Source organism: Talpa europaea (assembly GCF_964194135.1).
Source record: "Talpa europaea genome assembly, chromosome: 14".
Classification (NCBI taxonomy): domain Eukaryota; kingdom Metazoa; phylum Chordata; class Mammalia; order Eulipotyphla; family Talpidae; genus Talpa; species Talpa europaea.
In genome coordinates this window covers 72,484,907-72,502,432 of record NC_140082.1, presented here as the reverse complement: position 1 = coordinate 72,502,432, position 17,526 = coordinate 72,484,907, and the positions used below count along the sequence as shown (strand labels likewise).

General features: G+C 45.5%; 1 protein-coding gene across 1 annotated transcript in view; it reads left to right on the top strand.

Annotated features, from left to right (window-relative positions):
- Positions 1–17,526, top strand: part of GALNT2 (polypeptide N-acetylgalactosaminyltransferase 2) — a gene marked incomplete at its 3' end in the record, with an annotated part of 177,929 nt that overhangs the window by 97,163 nt on the left and 63,240 nt on the right. The gene's annotated exons all lie outside the window — the stretch shown is intronic.

Genomic DNA, 17,526 nt, shown 5'->3' with positions numbered 1-17,526 from the left:
CTGTCTTCGTGCTGCACAGTTACACAGAGTAATTACCTTTCTCTTCTTACCAGAAGCAGGAGACAAAGATGGGAATTTTTCAGACATGATGCAATGTGAAAACAAAAAACACAATTTCCAAAAATGTAGGCAGTAGCACACTGTGGAGTATTGATTATTTGTGCTCTTAATCACATGGTTTACTGGGAGCTGTGGCTCACTGCCAATGCCTAGCATCATAAGACTGTATCATGCCATTTATTACTAGCTCAGGAAAAGATCAAAATTCAAAGTATAGTTTTTACTCAATGAGTATCCCAAGGTAAAAAAATTCTAAGTGCACCATCATAAGTGAAGGACCATCTGTATTTGCCTTCAGTGCTATAAATTTCCCTCCAACCATTGCTTTCATAGCATTATACAGATTTTGATAAGATGTATTTTCGTTTTCATTTAGTTCACAATATTTTTAATTTCTCTTGAGATTTGTTCTTTGGCCCATGTGTTGAAATTTGTTGTTTAGTTCCAAGTATTTTGGGATTTTCCAGCAGTCTTTCTGTCATTTGTTTTCAATTGAAGTCCACTGTGGTCTGAGAACAGACATAGAATGATTTCTGTTATTTTAAATTTGTTAAGGTGTGTTTTATGGTCCATAATACTGGATGAATATTCCAAGTGAGCATGAGAAGAATGTATTTTATGCTGTTGTTGGATGAAATAGTCCATAGATATCAATTATGTCCAGTTAACTTTGTTGTTGAATTCAGCTGTGTCCTTTCTGACTTTCTGCCTGATGGATCTGTATTGAAATGTACAACCATAATAGTGGATTCGTCATTTTCTCCTTATATTTCTATAGTTTTTGCCTCATTTTTACACTCTATTGTTAGGCACAAACATTCAGGATCATAATTGTCTTCTTGGAGAAATGACCCCTTTATCATTATGTATTGTCCTCCTTTATTCCTGATAACACTCCTTGGTCTGATGTCTGCTCTCTCTCAAATTAATGTAGCTGCTATTGCTGTCTCTTGATTTGCATTAGAATGGTTTCTCTTTCTTCACCTTTTAATCTATTTGTGTCTTTATATTTAAAGCAGGTTTCTTGAAGACAACATATAGTTAATTGAGTTTTGTTTTTTGGTCTGCTCTGTATTCTCGGTCTTTTAATTTGTGTATTTAAGCCATCAACATTCAAAGTGATTATTAGTATATTTTTATTAATATCTATCATATTTGTTGTTCTTTATTACTTACCTTTACTCTTTGTTCTTATTTTTTATCTTCCAATCTTTTCTCTGCCTTTTGTAGTTTTAATTGGGCATTTTCTATGGGTCCATTCTTTCTCCTTTCTTAGCAGGTTGCTACTCTACATTTCTTTTTTTAGTGGTTGTCCTAGAGTTTGCTATACACATTTACAATTAGTCCACTTTCAAATACTACTGCCTGCTTCATGGTAGAAATATCTTAAACAAAATACCATAAATTCCTCTCGGGTCTCCCCCTTTTGTATCATCACTGGCATTCATTTTACACATACACAGGCATGCATAAGCATATATGTATATATATACTATATATAAAAATACATAATCTGATATATTGTTGCTACTTTTATTTTGAATAAATTGTTGTCTGTTAGATCAATTAGGTATAAGATAAAGTTGCTGTTTAACCCTTATTTATCCTTTTCTGATGCTTGTACTTTCTTCATGGAGATGCAGGTGAGATCTTCCTCACCTGTGTCACTTTTCTTCTATCTGAAGACTTTTCTTTAAACTTTACACTTTTCCTGCAAGGTAAATCTTCTCAATTTTTATGTGAGAAATTTTTATTTCTCTTTCACTTTTGAGGATTAATGCAACAGGGTACAGAATCTTAGGTTGACGACTTTTTCACTCAATCCTTTAGATATTTCATTCAGTGTCTTCTTGCTTGCCTGGTTTCTGAGGAAAAATTGACCATAAATCAAAATTTGTTTCTCTAAAGCTCTCTTTACCCCTCTACCTTTTATCTTTAATTTTTTGTACTTTGAATGTGCTATGACTAGATGTAGGTTGGAGCCTGGGTGGCTGTTAGGTTTATTTTTATATTTATCCTGCTGAGTGTTTGCTGAGCTTCATGCAACTGTGGTTTGGTTGGTGTCTGACATTAATTTGATGAAATACAGATATCACTTTCATTGCTTTCTCTTTTCTTCTTCTTGTGGTCCCATTGTACATCACAATATATAACATGTTACATCTTTGTAGTTGTCCATCACTTCTTGGATATTCTGTTCTTTTTTCTTTTTTTCATCTTTGTCTTCCACTTTGGAAGTTTCTGTTGTTTTATTCTCAGTCTCAGACATTCTTTTCTCAGCTGTGTCCAGTCCACTGATGAGTTCATCAAAGCCATTCTTCATTTCTGTTATGGTGTTTTTGATCTCTAGCATTTCTTTATGATTCTTCCTTAGCATTTTCATTTCTCTGCTTTTATTATCCCTTTATTCTTCCATGTTGTCTACCTTTTCCATTATTAATCATCATTATTTTAAATTCCTGATCTGGTAATTGAAATAGCCATATCTGAGGTCTGGTTTTGTTGCTTGCTTTCTCTCTTCAAACTGTCTTTTGCCTTTTGGTATGTCTCATAATTTTTTCTTGAAAGCCAGATATGATGTACTGGATAAAAGGAATGAACTGTAGCAAACAGGCCTTTGGTGGGTAATGGCGAGGCATGAGGGGAGGGGAAACACCCTATATTTACATGATGGGGCTCAGTCTTCAGTGATAAGTAAGCCCCGGCATGAACTCTACAAATCTGCCGTAGTTTTTCTCCCACATTGGTGGGTTAACTGAGAATGGTTATTTCCCTTTCCCTCATGGAAGATAGGTCAGTCTGGAGTTGGTCATTTCCCTTCCTCCAGGCTGGTTAGGCTCTGATAAGACCTCAGCGGGTTAGACTTGGGAAAATAATTTTTTCTTGAGGAAAGGCCTTGTTAAGAACAGAAACTCTGACATATTTCAAAATGATTTCTTTTCTCCTCTCCTGCTGTGACTATGAGGGGTTCTGTCTTTAATAGTCACTGTGAGAAACCTAGTCATGCTCCTAGAGGTAAAATGTGGGGATTCCTCACCAAAATGTGGGAGTCCCTTGTGCCTGGCCCTCCCTGGAGGTTTTTGTCTGAAGCGAGCCCCAGCATTCAGTTGCAGTAAAGGTTGGCTACTCTGTGTTGAGATTTTCTGTGTTCACTGTCAGCCACTCCAATTTTGGGAAGCAGTAGTTTGCCCAGTGACCTCAGTTCTAACTGAGGCATCTAAAAAGAGTTATTGATTTCTCAGTTTGTTTAGCTTTTTCATTTGTCCTTCGGATAAAGTGATGACTTCCTAGCTCCTTCCATGCTGGAGTGGAATAAGACACACTTGTAAAGTTCACACTGGGGCTTAGTTATCACTAGAGACTGAGCCCTGTCGTGTAGCTGTGGGATGTTTGCCCTCCCTGCATACCTCACTGTCACCACCACCAAAGGCCTGTTTACTGCAGGTCTTTCCTTTTATCCAGCACATTTTTGCTGTCATGTCTTTCATGGTAAAGAGTCTATGTGTTTCTGGTTCTTATGAGGCTGGACAGAAGCATAGGCCACAGAAGCATTGCCACAGAAGCATAGGCCCCCTTTGTGCCCTCCCGCTGTTCAGCTGCACTAGACACCACCACGTGTGCCTGTCTGCTGTAGATGAATCTACTACTGGGTCTGCCCTCTCTGTTCTCCCCGAACTCCTGAGTGAGTCATGAAGCTGTGAGCCACAGCTCCTTCCTATGTAAAATAGACATTACCCACGCAGAGGGGGAGCATCTGAACAAAATAGTTAGCTAATAAGCATTTCCTTATAATAATAGGATATGCTTCTGTTGGGTGGATTAATGGGAGACTTCCTGTGGGTTGTCTTCTATTACAAAAACCAAGTGTTCTAGTGGATTCTAAGGCATCAATGGCGAGAGAGGGAGAAGCCATCCTCTGTGCTTAGGCTAGATGAGACACTGAAGAGTCACACTCCAGTTAAAATCAGTTCAGCGTGGCGTTAACCCTGCCTTTCATATCCTTAGCCTTCGTACGTTGGTTTTCTTTTATCTTCAGAGGTAGGGAGGTACTGGTTTCCTTCTTTTTTAAGTCATCACTAACAATTTTTGATGCCCGTACTCTGTCCTTTTGTTTTTCCAAAGGACTTTTCACTTCCTTTTTCACATGGGAACTCTTTTTTCTCACTTCACTAGCATACACAGGACTTTTCTTCTCTGAAATTCTTGGTCATGATTAAAAAATATATTTTCCTCCGGAAGGATGGGCACAGCCATCTTTTTGTGTCCTGCAGGAAATCATCAGTCCAGCATTTTGCACTTATAAGTGGGTTGTTCAGATCCTCAGCAACTTCCTGTGTTCTGGGTGTTATTAGCAGCTGTAGACAGATGTGTGAGAGGAAGTGGCACTCAGCTGAATAAGCCAAATGTAGGCGCCCAGCGTCTTTCAGCATGGCCACAAACCCACTGCCAGATGAAGGAACCAGCGCTGACCCTGCACGGTGCCCCAGGCAATGGCCTCTCACCTTTTTGACCATATACCCTATGAGCAAAAGTGTTTTGAATGTAGGTCACCCTCCCAATGTATGTTAAATGTACTCATGCATTTTACACATACTGCCATACTGATCTGCTGGTATGTTCTAAAGTTTAAGATAAAAAACTAGGAATAATACTTGAAAAAGTCTGTAACCCAAAAGATTGTCTTATGTGGTCCCAGTTTGAAGACTACTGTTCTGAGATCTCACAAAAGCCTAAGTTATAACTCAATTTCTTGTGCTATCCTACCCTACTTTGGGGTGGAATCTGAAATTTCTATAAAGTGTGCGGGCAAAAAGGTAGTCGTCGTTGGGAGACCTGGGGGCTGGAGTGCTGGCCTTCATCTTCTGTTGTGAGCTCAGTCTTCCATGATCAGCAGTGAATTTGGGGCTTGAGAAGCATAGCCAGGTTCTGCCCTGAGCCAGAGCATAGCTGAGAGGGAGCCTCAGGCATGAACACCCGCAACTGAATCCATGCACAAACCAAGCCCTCAGCCTTCTCCTGTGGTTTCCTCACCAGGTCTTTCTGTTGAAGCCCAGACCATAAAGGAAGTCACAAAGTTGGGGTGAGAGATCTGGTCAGCATCATTTTTCAATTTTAATTACTTGGGTCCCTTGGTCACCAGGAGAGACCAGGCATGGTTGTGAAGGCGGTTGCTTTTGACCTTGATCAGGTCACGCTGCCTGGAGTTGTTCTGCTGAAACTCATTACCCAAGTTCAGGGTTCATCTAGTGAGTTCTGTTATTTCCCTTCTAAGAACTATACCTCACCTCGGTTACATGCAGCTGAGAAGTGAACGAGTTCTCAGCATATTGGCTGAAGGGAAAAAGGGACAGTTCGCTCACTTCCTACCTGACCCAGGCTGCTGGTGCCTTGCAGGGGAAGCCATGGTCTTGCTCTCAGGGAGAATCCTGACCCCCATTCCCCGCCTCAGCCCCACCCCCAGGCATGTCCAGCTGGCTCTCAGTGTGATAGCCACATAGCATTCATAAGTTCTTCTGGGGTCCTGCTTTCTGAAAGAGGTGCCGCATGGTCCTTGAACATGTTAGGATAGTGCACCCCTCGTCCTTTTTCCAATTTCTTTCCCATTTCTAGGAATATGAGAGCTGTCCTCGTGAAGCCAAAGCTTGAGGACAAGGACGTTGGCCTGAGAGCAGGGATCAGGCTCAATCTGGCCACCAGTTATTTGGCCTTAGAAAAGTCGGTGACTATTTGCAGTTTCATCTTCTCATGTGTACAATGGCAGCATTTAGTCCTCTGAGATCCCAGAGGATTAAATGCTTGTTTAGTTTGACTCTGTTGCTTTAACTCTCTGCCTTTCCTCCTCTCCTGACTCTCCCCCTCCGCCAGGATCCCCATCTCTGTCCTCCGGTGCCCTCCCAGCAATGCCAGGGCTCCAGTGGAAGCGTGTTTGTGTTTAAAGTCCATGGCTGCTGCTCTCCTGCATCATACTCCAGTCAGAAAGTGTATTTTTTAGTGTTGATTTTCAAAGTGTTTTTCAAAATAGAGTATTTGTTAGTTTTTGATTTTTGAAAATACTTGAGAGAAATTAATTTCATCTTTTTATTTCCCTCTGGGTATGAAAAAAGTTCTTGGGTTTGAAAAATTCATTTCTCCCGGTATTTCTCCCTCTTGCATCTTTCCTTCTCATGTCTGCCTCTCTCTGTCTGGCTGGTGAGACAGAAGGACTGGGAGAGGGACAGTGTGTGCTGGAGGGCGGCTATGGGCGGGGCTGTCATCCTTCAGACCATGCCTTTGAGATCACATGTTCTTCCTGACTCTTTGAGACTTCAGTGTAGTTCTCTTGTTCATTAGTGACCTCCTGTAGGGGAGACACCTAGGAGAGACCCCAGTGGGGAGAGAGTTGAGGAAGGAGAGTGCTAATCAGGTTTTGGCTTCTCTGGGGGGGGTGTGTGTCAGTCCCATCCTTGGCTCCTTCTCCACCCCCTCCCCCACCCACTGCTTCCTTACCTCAGACAGTTGATTTCTCAAAAAAAGAAGTTACTCGTGTTCACATAAAGATGAATGAAATGGAAATGACAAAATGTGTAATAGAACTGAAATCCAGGGTGTGAATTGCCATTGATGTTAAAGGAAGCATTTTCACTTTTCTGCTTCCCACCTGCAAGAAGAAAGATCAGATGAACCACTTGTGTATTTATTCAGCATTACCCTGGCACCGGGAAAAATGATGCTCCGCTGACCTTTTCTCCTGAGGGATTTAATGGGTTCTGGTGTTGTGTGTTTTTTTAAAATATTGTGGTAAAATACACACTGCATAACATTGTGCCATTTTCACAATTTTTGAGTGTACAGATCAGTGCCATTAGGAACCTTCACACCTGTGTATACTCATCACCATCTTTTCCAGAGTTTCCATCGTCCTGATCTGAAACTCTGTCCCTATTAAACATAACCCCCATTTCCTCCCCAACCCCAGCCCAGGGAAGCCACCATTCTCCTTTCTGCCCCTGACTTGAGCTCTCCAGGTTCCTCATGCCAATGGGCTCCTACAGTGTTTGTCCTTTCCGTGACTGGCTTATATCACTAGTGCAGTGTCTTCAGAGTTCCTCCCCGGGGGTGGCACATGTCATCCTCCTTCCTTTTTGAGGGTGCACACTCTTGACTGTGTCTCTGTGCACCATCAGCCCTGCAGGCCTCCTTATCTGGAAAACACTGTCTGCTGGCCGTGGGGAAGCCATCTCCATACAACTCTCTGTGACCTGGGCCTGAGGCCCAGGGTCTGCCCCTGTTACTATTAGGAAAATAAGTTGGTTCTGAGTATCCTTAGGGAAGTATCTCTTTAAAAGCAGGTACTGTGCTAATTGTAGACAACATACAAAATTCAGTTAAAAATAAGATTAGAGTCACACATAAGTCTGCCATTCAGGAATGACCATTGTTTCTCGCCATTGCAGGTTCCTCCAGACTCGTCGGGTCACTATCTGGGCACGCTTACCCACGTAACTATGAGGCGAGCTGGGCTACCCCACCTCTCAGGCTTGACCTCCATTTGCAATTTCTGTTTCTGTATACAATTTCTGAGTTAATTCCTGGACCTTTTGGCCTCTGTCCATTTAGCCAGAGTTTTATCCCATGAAGTTCAGTCTTATCCTGAATTCTTACAAAAAATATCCTAGCAGTCCACTAGGTGATTAACATTGCCAGCGATTTGGGGATTAGAGGTAAGACTGCTCACCAGTGATCCACACTCCGGGAAACGAAACCTTGAAGTTCCCACCTGGGCCTCATGGAGAGGCCCCACTTCTATCTTCATCCTGAGACAGCTCAGGACAGGGTACAGACAGCCCCTACCAGCTGCTTATGGCGGCATTTTACAGCTACGGAACCCTTGCTGCTCCTGAGCTATATCCTCCCAGGGTAACATATCACAGACATGTCCTCATTTAGCCATTATCATTAGCTCAATGAACTTAGCCTTTGTTGTAGAACATAGAGAGTGATTATCCTTGGAGGTAAATCTTCATACATCCTTAATTTTTTCCTTGAAGTAATTCTTAAATGTGAAATCACAAAATCAACTGCAATGCATGTGTTTAAGGAATTTTTATATTTATTGCTAAATTGTTTTCCAGAATGGGCCTATTTCCTTGCTTCTTAGCCAACACTGACAAATCTTCCCTCATCCTTTCCCCATTCCAACAAGTAAGAAGGCCAAAAGCAAGGACATTGAGCAGATCACTAGCCGAAAGTGTGATGGAGCTGTTAAAATAGAATTATCTGGCGCTTTCCTAGTAAAAATAGCGTTCAGGGCAATTCAGATGGCGCCCAATGCCCTTGTGTGCCACACCACACCTGAGATATTTTGTTCTGTTGCAGCTAACAGGGTTTTCAGAAATGCTTGTAAATTCGAGCAGGCCCAGATGATGACTCAGATGGTGAGGGGGCTGGAAACAGCACCCAGTGAGGAACACATAAAATAACTGGATGTTTTTACAGAAGGAAAATGGGATCGTGATGCCCAAATATTTGAAACACTGCATACAAAAGTGGCTGCGAGCTAATTTTCTTCCCTTATTTGAGAGTCTGGAGAGTGGAGGTTGCAGGAGGAGCAGTTTCTGCTGTTGTATAAGGAAGCCCGCCTCAGCAAGTCCAGCTGTCTGGCGAGTTGGGCTCCTTTTGAAACCATCCTTGGAAATTCATAAACTGGGGCTGGGAGTTTTGATGAAGACATTGTCACACATGTATAGAGAGATCACATCCCCGGCACCTTCTACCTCCAACTTTCAGGAGAGGAACACATATCCTCCATTGAACAACTCCATCACATCAGTGACAGGGACAGGGCTGGGTAAGGCCAGAGGGGCTGCTTCTTGGCAGCTCCCTTAAGTTTTTCCCACTTAAAGTGAGTCATCAGCACAGTGGGGGAATACGCACCTGGAAAGAGAGTCTTGCATTTGAGTTGTGATTCCAGGATTCCCTAACCGTGATGTGTTGGGTATACCTATGCTCAAAGTCTCACTCTTCTATTTCTGAAATCAAAGAAGAGGGATGCACCTTTCTTGGGTGACAGTGTGGCATGGGGTGGGGAGTGGTCTGTGTAGGGTCTGTCTCATGGCCACTGGTTGATAGATGTTCTCTTTCTTGCCTGCATTTTTTTGTGTGTCCTCTTCAGTTCTGGGTGACAGGTGCACTTGGATACCGCTCGTATTTGAGATGAACAAAGAATCAGTAGCAACCGTGGACAGCAAACTCAACTTCTCATGGCTGTACATGGAGAGGGAAAAATGAAGAGTTTCTCCTTAAAATTTAGGAAAGAAATACATAAAGATTCCTTCATTTCAAGCTAAGTGTAAATTCAGATTGTCTTACGGTGCTTTCTTAGTTATTTTTTTAACGATTTATTTTTATTTATTTATGCATACAAGAACTGGGGTATAGGCCAGAGGTGCGGGGTCGGGGATGAGAGGATTCACCAGAGACAGAGTGGGGAGCAGAACAGCCAGATCCACTGAAATACACTGCTGAGGGAAGCAGCAGGCCAGACAGGAGAGGTCTGCTGCATCATGTGGGTCAGCTCCCTGGCTAGGGATCAAACTCGTGCAGCTGTGGCTGATGATAGCTTGATAGCGTTGAGTCTTTAACCCCTGTGCCACCATGGAGGGCCTTCTTAGTTATTTTGAAGGCACAAATAATTTTAAATAAATTGAGTGTTTACCCTGTGAGATCTGATTTCTCCCACATACTTTCTTTAAAATCACTTTTGATCCTTCTTTGACTTTTCTACTTTTCCAACCTTAAAAACAAATTGTGTAGGATACCTTATTTCAGGAGACAGTTTCTCACAGGTGAACAAAATTTCCTGTCATGCCAGATAACCCATGACAATAAAGTATTATTTACATGCCTTTGTCACTTAAATGGATATATTTGTTATAGTCCTGGCCTTGTCCGCTTCTTTTCTTTCGTAGTATAGCATTATGACCTTCTGAAGAAAGAATATTAGGATTTTTTTTCTTTTAGCATAGTAAAATTACATTCAATTTGAGATCAACCAAGAGGTTAAATTAAATCTGAGAGCTTTGTCCTTTGATTCAAAATATATTCTATTTCCCTTCTTGGCTGCTTTCCCAGAAGAGGCTGCTCAGTTTTACACAGACTAGCTTTCAATTTGTTTAAGCTGTCTTTCCTGGGAAAGATTTGAGGGGAGATTTGATTGCAGCCATGGAACCAGCTCAGGGTCTAGAAGCTCCCCAGGACCTGAATCCATGAGCCCAAAAGGACCTACACCAAGGCACTTCTTTCCCACAGCCCCCTGCACATGGGGGCGATGGGCTGGCATCAGCCCAGTCCTCGTGCCCCAGGACCAGCTGTGAGGTCCTGGGCGTGGCGGCTCCTTGGAGTTAGTCTTCTCATCTGACCACCACACGTGTGTATCCACGTGCTTCGGTTTCCATGATCTGTGAGGTAAATCCTTTCAGAGTTCATTTAAATAGTTTACATCACTGTTTCTTTAAATATGAGGTTTAGTAAAAACAAATAATTTAAGGAGGAGATGTTGTTTGGGAGTATGGTGTTAACATTTAATTAAAATCTGGGGCCTCCCCTGGTGGCGCAGCGGTTGAGCGCTGGGCTGCGAGGCTGCCTGCAGCCTCTACAGTGCCAGTTCGTTCCCCGGCCGCTGGCAAGGGTCCCACACACACACAAAAAGAAAATTAATTAAAATCTGTTGAACAAGTCATCCAGATGCAAGTGATTCCCAGGTTATAGACCTTTTTCCAAAGATCATCTTAGAATTGTTTTTTAGGGGCCAGGCATGAGCTTCCCTGTGGAAGCACTATTTTGAATGGCACCCAGGACCCCTCATGAGCCAAAATGTGCCCTGACCCCACTAGCTACAGAGGGGCCCTCAATGTACCATGGAGGACCCGTGCCAGCTTCTCTCCCTGCTCTAGGAGGCTGAACTGCCCTCCATCTAGACGCGCTGAGGTGGGATGGGAAACCCAGACTCAATTTGGAAGAAAAAGATTCTTAAAAGGGCAGTGTAACTCAAGAGCCTGGGGGCAGATTAGAGACAGAAAAGAAACTGGATTCAAAGAAGTGTGAAACTGCAAAAGCGTGTTTTGTGAAGGACAGGAGGTATGAGGATACAAGAGATGAAGAATATCAGTGGGCAGGTTTGTCAAGCAAGTCAAAGGTTTTTTAAAAAAGAAGAAACTCCTGGACCTGACGTCTGTAGCCAGGGAGCAGGACCTGGTGGCAGCAGTGCAGACAGTGGACAGGTGTGTGTCCTGTGGAGCCGGCTGGCAGGTAGAAGTTGAGGGATGCCGCCAATCTCAGGACTCCTTCCCTTGTGGGGGTCCCATGGAGGGCGCCATGTGGAGGGTCTAGTTCGTGTCTTCAGGTCCTGGCACTTCCCCCTCAAGACAGGGACCCCATGTCTCCCCTTCCATCTAGACGGTGTTTTTCTTGGCTAGTGGGGGAAGAAGAGCTGGCCTGCACTGGAAGGCCTCGGGACCTCTGGTCTGAGGCTTCTGGACCAGGAGCACTCTCGGCCTCTCTGGCCCTCCCCAGGCTCCCTTCTGAGACCAGATGCAGCAAGCCAGTGGGCAGAAGGGGAGGCCAGATGTGCCAGGGTGCATGGTAATCTGGGAGCCACAGCAGACCCGAGGCTGTGAGTGGTGTCGAGACCTGAGGCTCTGCAGGATGTTTGTTTAGTTATGAACATGCGCTGTGTGTCAGGCTCCGTCTGGGCCTTTGCCCGCCACTGGGAGGCAAAGAGCTGTGGTCAGAGGCCCCGGGTGCATGTGGGAGTGTGAGGCACGCACTGGGCTGTGCCCCTGAGAGGACGAGGGGTAGACCCATTGTTTAGAGTGGGTTGGGAATGGGAGAACAGAACTAACCAGTTTCCATTTAGTCTCCCCATCTTGTTTATCTAGATGTTGATTTCAAACCCAAACAGGTACGACAGATGTCGGTTAGGAGGACACTAAAGCCTGAATGGATGTTGAGACACTGAGAGCTCATTTCAGATTGCTCTGAATGAATGTGTCTCCAAGTCCAGACCAATCAAGGTGGACCCTGCAAGGACACAGGTGTCTGTGGAACTGCTGTCTGTCATCTCTGGGCAGCCACGGTGCCAGCAGAGCAGGGACAAACCACTGCTGTCTGTTTTCAACAGCAGTGAGAGGTAGTGGACTTGAGCTCTCTGTCCAACAGGATTTTTAGTTCAGTTGTTAGAAAGGATGGCTAGTGCTTTCAAGATCCTCTCCTAATAGGTTTCTAGAAAAACTGGTCATGATGGAGCTGTGTGAAAAGAGGGTAAAGGAATGCCCTTGGGAGAGGCTGCAGCTAGGGACACCAGGGAAGGCTTCTTGGAGGAGGTGGCCTTGTTGAGAAGCAGCTGAAGGCAGCTGGAAGAGTTGAGTGGATGCATTGAAATGAAGCAGCCCCGCCTTACGTCGTTACTATCTCTTATCTGTAAGTACACATAGTGTGTGAGAGTTCACAGAGGAAACTGAGAGAGTTGAGTGGTGAGACTGACAATTACAATGGTAGTTGGACTCAGCCATATTAATAGAAGCACAGAGACGGGTGAAAGCACTTCACCTGAGCCTGGCTTCTGCGTGCTACTCATTGAGGGGACAGGTCAGGAGATGTAGGGCTTCACACACCACATGGACTCACCTGGCTTGGAGGGAAAACGTGATTCTGGGGGTACCACTCAGATGCAAGCAGGACCTTCTGATCAGGGAGTTGGGGGATGATTTACCATACTTTGGGATCCCCACTCTGGGAATTCTTCCCACAGAGTCACGTTCCTGGGGTGCAAATTTGGTTGGAACTTACTTGTTCCAAAGTTCTGTGTTCCCTGGAATGTGGAGGCTGCAGTTTAAGCACTTCAGTGAGGGTTGAGGCTCCAGGCTGGGCACAGTCTGCCTTTTCCCCCCATCCCTCTGTGCTGACTGGTCTCCACTCACCCTTCCTTCCTTCCTGAAGCATCTGGCAGACTCCTTTTCATGCTTCAAGACCCAGCCCAAATGCCCCTTCTCTGTGGCTTTTTCTGAGGTCTCCTACCCCAGAGAACCTTGTCTTTGTTTATAGTCATCTCACGGTGCCCTCGTCACTTGGCTTGTCTTTTCAGCTGGGTGTGCACAACTCAAGGGCGGAGACATTGCTGCATCATTCTTGCAGGGCTGCCGTTGTCTCTGTGCTGACTCGTCCTAGCCACTGTGGGGAAAACAGGGTAGTGAATTTCTCCAAAATGAAGAACTCCCTTATAGTGAGTTTGCCTGAGGTAGAACAGCTGACCTAGGAAGGTAAAAACACCGCAGAATGTAAAAAATTCCAAGATATCCCTTAAAAGGGAGTCTTTGAACCCTAAGGTTATGAGAGGGTGGCTGCTGGGATTTAAGCAGGTCTGAGAAAGGGGGGTTCCAACCTGTCCCTCACACACACTGCCTTCACAGGGCAGACGCCTTCTCCTTCCCTGTTGTCACTTCTGAACAGGACAGTGTCTGCAGTTGAAGCTTCTAGAGCCCCACCTGGCTGATCCTCAGGGTGTTGTGGAGAGTAGGGGAGAAGAGGGTACATGCAGGGTAGGTGCATGCAGGGTAGGTGCCAGGGGTGCGGACAATTCCTGTCTTGTCCACTCCTATGATATCTCAGCCCCAGTGCTGCGAAGGCATCTCCCTATTCTGAGAAATTTTAAAAACAGCTCAAGTGAGAAGGTGAGGGGCCTCGCCAGTCATGATGTGGCCATAGTAAAACTGATTTATTCTTAGCCTCGGCCACTAGGATTCCGTTCTCTAAGATGGGCTTGATTGTCACTATTCCTCTTTGTATCGGAATACCCCCAACTTCTGAACAAGCCGTTAGCACATTGTTCTCTGTCTGAAGGAAGCAGACAATGACACCGAGCTTTTTTTAGTTCCCCAGATGTTTCCTGGGAACAGCTGGTCCCCTTCTCTCTCCTCATAGATACTGTAGGGGCCCATGGCAACAGTGTAGTGTGAACTAAATGTGCATACTCACCTGAGCAGGAGCATGTTCATCTGGATAGGGACCCGCAGGCACCTAGGGAAGAAGGTGAGAATGCCCTCCAATGTTTCCCACTCATTTCTCAGGGTCATATGAAAAGGTGGGAGCCCTAAGTAGAGGCTACAGAGGGGCGGGCAGGCTCAGCAGCTCCCAGCGACCCTTCTAAAGGAGTTTGGGGGTTACATCTATGAGAAGCAGGTAACTCGGCATGCAGTCATTTATGCCTGTTAAGGTCAGTTCATTCTGTGTGGTAGTCAGTGGCTTAGGAATTTCTTCCATTGTCATTACTTACTTTTCATAACAGTTCCAGCGGGTGGGGTGTTACTCCAATTTCATGCAGACTAGAGGGTCAGGAGTTGGAAAGCTGTGCTCACAGTTGGGGCTCGGGCTTGGAGCCCTGGTTCTGCATGTAATGTTGTTCCGGCTGTCCCTCTGCTCGTGTCCACAAATCCCGGCCATGGCCCCTGAGCCCCACCTGGCGCATGGACGTTGGCGTGGGCCCAGGTAGCCCACACCAACCCTCAGCTCCCTGCACTCCAGCTGGTTATTTGACTGGACTTATTTCCTTGTCAGTGCGGAGGTAGATTCCTGAGAGCACCATTCCAACAAACAGAAGGAGGCCTTGTAGCCACCGTCCAACACAGGGGAGAACATCTCTCAGGTGTGGAAATTAGTGGCACGATGTTAGAATCTTTAAGAGACAAAGTGAAGCTGTGTTCCTCAGAGCAATGAGCGTTACTTGGGTTGTTTTTTCATATGACGCCATGGCCTTCCTAAGGCAGGGAGGGGGGAGCCAGGTGGTGGTGCAGCAGAGAGGGCCACACCCTTCTCAGTCCCACGTGCACCTTACAGGGCGGGGCGGGGGCGCCCAGGGATGGAGGCTGCCCGAGGGGCTTGGCTGGAATGTGGTGGGGATCCTCATCTGGCCCTGCTGGTCAGCATGGGGTCATGACAGGTGGCTCGCCCCCTAGCACAAAGGAAAGTACACCAGACCCTTGACCAACGCAGGGGTGAGCTGTGAGTGTCCATTCATGTGTGGATTTTTTTCTACTTGCGGGTTGAGCATTCATGGGTTCATCCAACCACTGATGTCCACTGGGTGAGGCCCTGGATTCGGGACCTGTGTAAATGGAGACCCTTGGTAAGTCCATATTTGACAACTGGCTGCTGCTGGGAAGCAGGGCTTGGCCCCTGGAGTTCTTTGAGGGTCAGGCAGCTGTCATCAATATCAGTAGTATCTCATTGTTATGGAATCAGAGTTTTCAGCACTCTCGACGCCGCAGATTCCTCCCTCAGCTGCAAAGACCGTGTCTAAGAGAAGTCTGTCTTCTGGAAATAAATTTCCCCATAAATGGTTTCCTAACCATATTTAACAAGTGAGTTTGTTTCCGCAGCCCCTCTTAGGGCAGCGTCCTCCTCCTCTTCTGATGTCAGTTACATGCATGTTCTCATCTCCTGTCATCTTTGGCCTTGAAGCTAGTTCCTGCCTTCTCATGTAAAATTTTATATCTTTGGGGCATTTTCCATTCACTGTTTCTGTTTAGCCAAGTCCATTTTCACTAGATGTTCATGTAATTTTTGTTTTCTAAAGCTTTTAAGTTTCTAACACTTTCCAAGAATTTTAAAGAGATGATAGAAGTAGGAGATGACTTATGAATGACATTTTTAAAAAGCCAGTATATTCATACATGGTATCTATTATTGTGCCTGTTTCTCTGACTTAAGCCCATTGAATCCTCATTTGTCTGGACTTCTGGCTGGCTGGGCCTGGGGCCGGGGCATATGTCTCTACAGAGAACCCCGCTCTGTTTTTTTTACTGCCTCTGCCTCCTCTGGGGGCACCAACCCTGGCACTCCTAAATGATACAGAAATAACTGATTTCTATAATGACTCTGTGGCCCAGTGTTTCTAAAATTACAGGTTGTGACCCATTAAACCAATACAGTGCTTCATATCCATCTTTAAAAAAAAATAGACTGTATCCGTTCACCCATAGTAAGGGTGAAGCAGGCATTGCAGCAGTGTGTGTATGTTAGCACCATGGCTTCCGGGTCATGATATAAAATGCCTGTTAGAGGCAGACATGGTTGAAATTCCCTGCTGTGCTGTATTCTAACGTTTGCTATGCTTTTATGAAAGAAAAACTATTTATAATCTGTCTCCAATAAAATGATTTTGAGCCTTGGGAAAATTGTCACAGGCAAGACAGGACTCAGGGGAGCGCTGCTGGGAAGCCCCTGTGTGGAGGGGAGCACATGTGGGTGCCTCTCAGTGGGCCCACACAGGCTCTGGAGGTGGAGAGCAATTCTGCGCAGTCACAGAGGTCTCCCCTACACTTCTTCTTGTTCAGCTCTCAGCCCAAATATTCCTTCTTCAAGGAAATGTTCCCTGATCCCCCACCTCCATCTCAGACAATCAGTCTCCTCTACTGGAAGCTTCCATAGAACTACATTTCTCCCTATCAGAGCATTCAGTTTTAATATATTGACTCGTGTGGTCATTTTATTATTGTCTGACTCCTAAAACATGACTTCAGGGATGGGCGTAGGCTCTGTTTTGCTCACCTTACCGCCAGGTACTTGCATGGAGCCAGCGCCTCGTCTACAGTAAGTGCTTGGGACCAAATCTGGGACACCAAGTCCCAGATACCCCCAAGTCTGGGACACCCCCAGGACAGGCGTGGACGCCTCCAGAGCTCAGCAGAGGCCTTCGGCTTTCCCCACACACAGGTCCACACTGACCAAGGGCCATTTACCCCTCTTCTTACTGTCCTGTCCTGTGCAAAGGAAGAAGGGTAAAGCAAAACTATCCACAACCATCTCTTGGGTGATGGTGTCTTTTCTGGCTTTGGTTGGGGCCCCATAGTTCCAAGTTCTTGGAGCAGGGAAGAGTATTCAGGCATTCAAGTGAGTTGGAACCAGCTCACCTGGATTTTACAGTGGGTGCTGATAGAGATCAGCCGAGGCTCCCAGCCTGTCCGAGCTGGTGGGGAGATGAGCCAGCACGGTGAGGAGGGAATTGAGTGCTCTTGAGCAGAGGGGTTGGGCTTTTCTTCTCTGACCCTGAGAGAATGGCAGTGAAGGCAGAAAAGTGGGGAAAAAGGTAAGTCTCAGTTAAGTATTTCCAGGATTGCTTTAGCATGCAAAACATGTTCCCAAAGAAATGTTTCAGAAACATTTTATTTCAGGTGGAAGAAAATGTGTACACTTCGGCTGGCCCCCACAGCCACTTTTATGGGGGCACAGTATCATCGCCACAGCCAGAGAGCTCGTGGGTTCTCGAACTGCTTTCCCATTTGAGAGGCCAGACCTCTGTGACCCTGAGCATCATTTCCACGGCAACCAGCTGTGATGAGATGGGGGTTTTGACCTACAGGGCAATTGCAACCAGAAGCAGATGAGCTTTTAGATAGAAAATTTACTCTACAGCCTTGCACAAATCCCATGTAA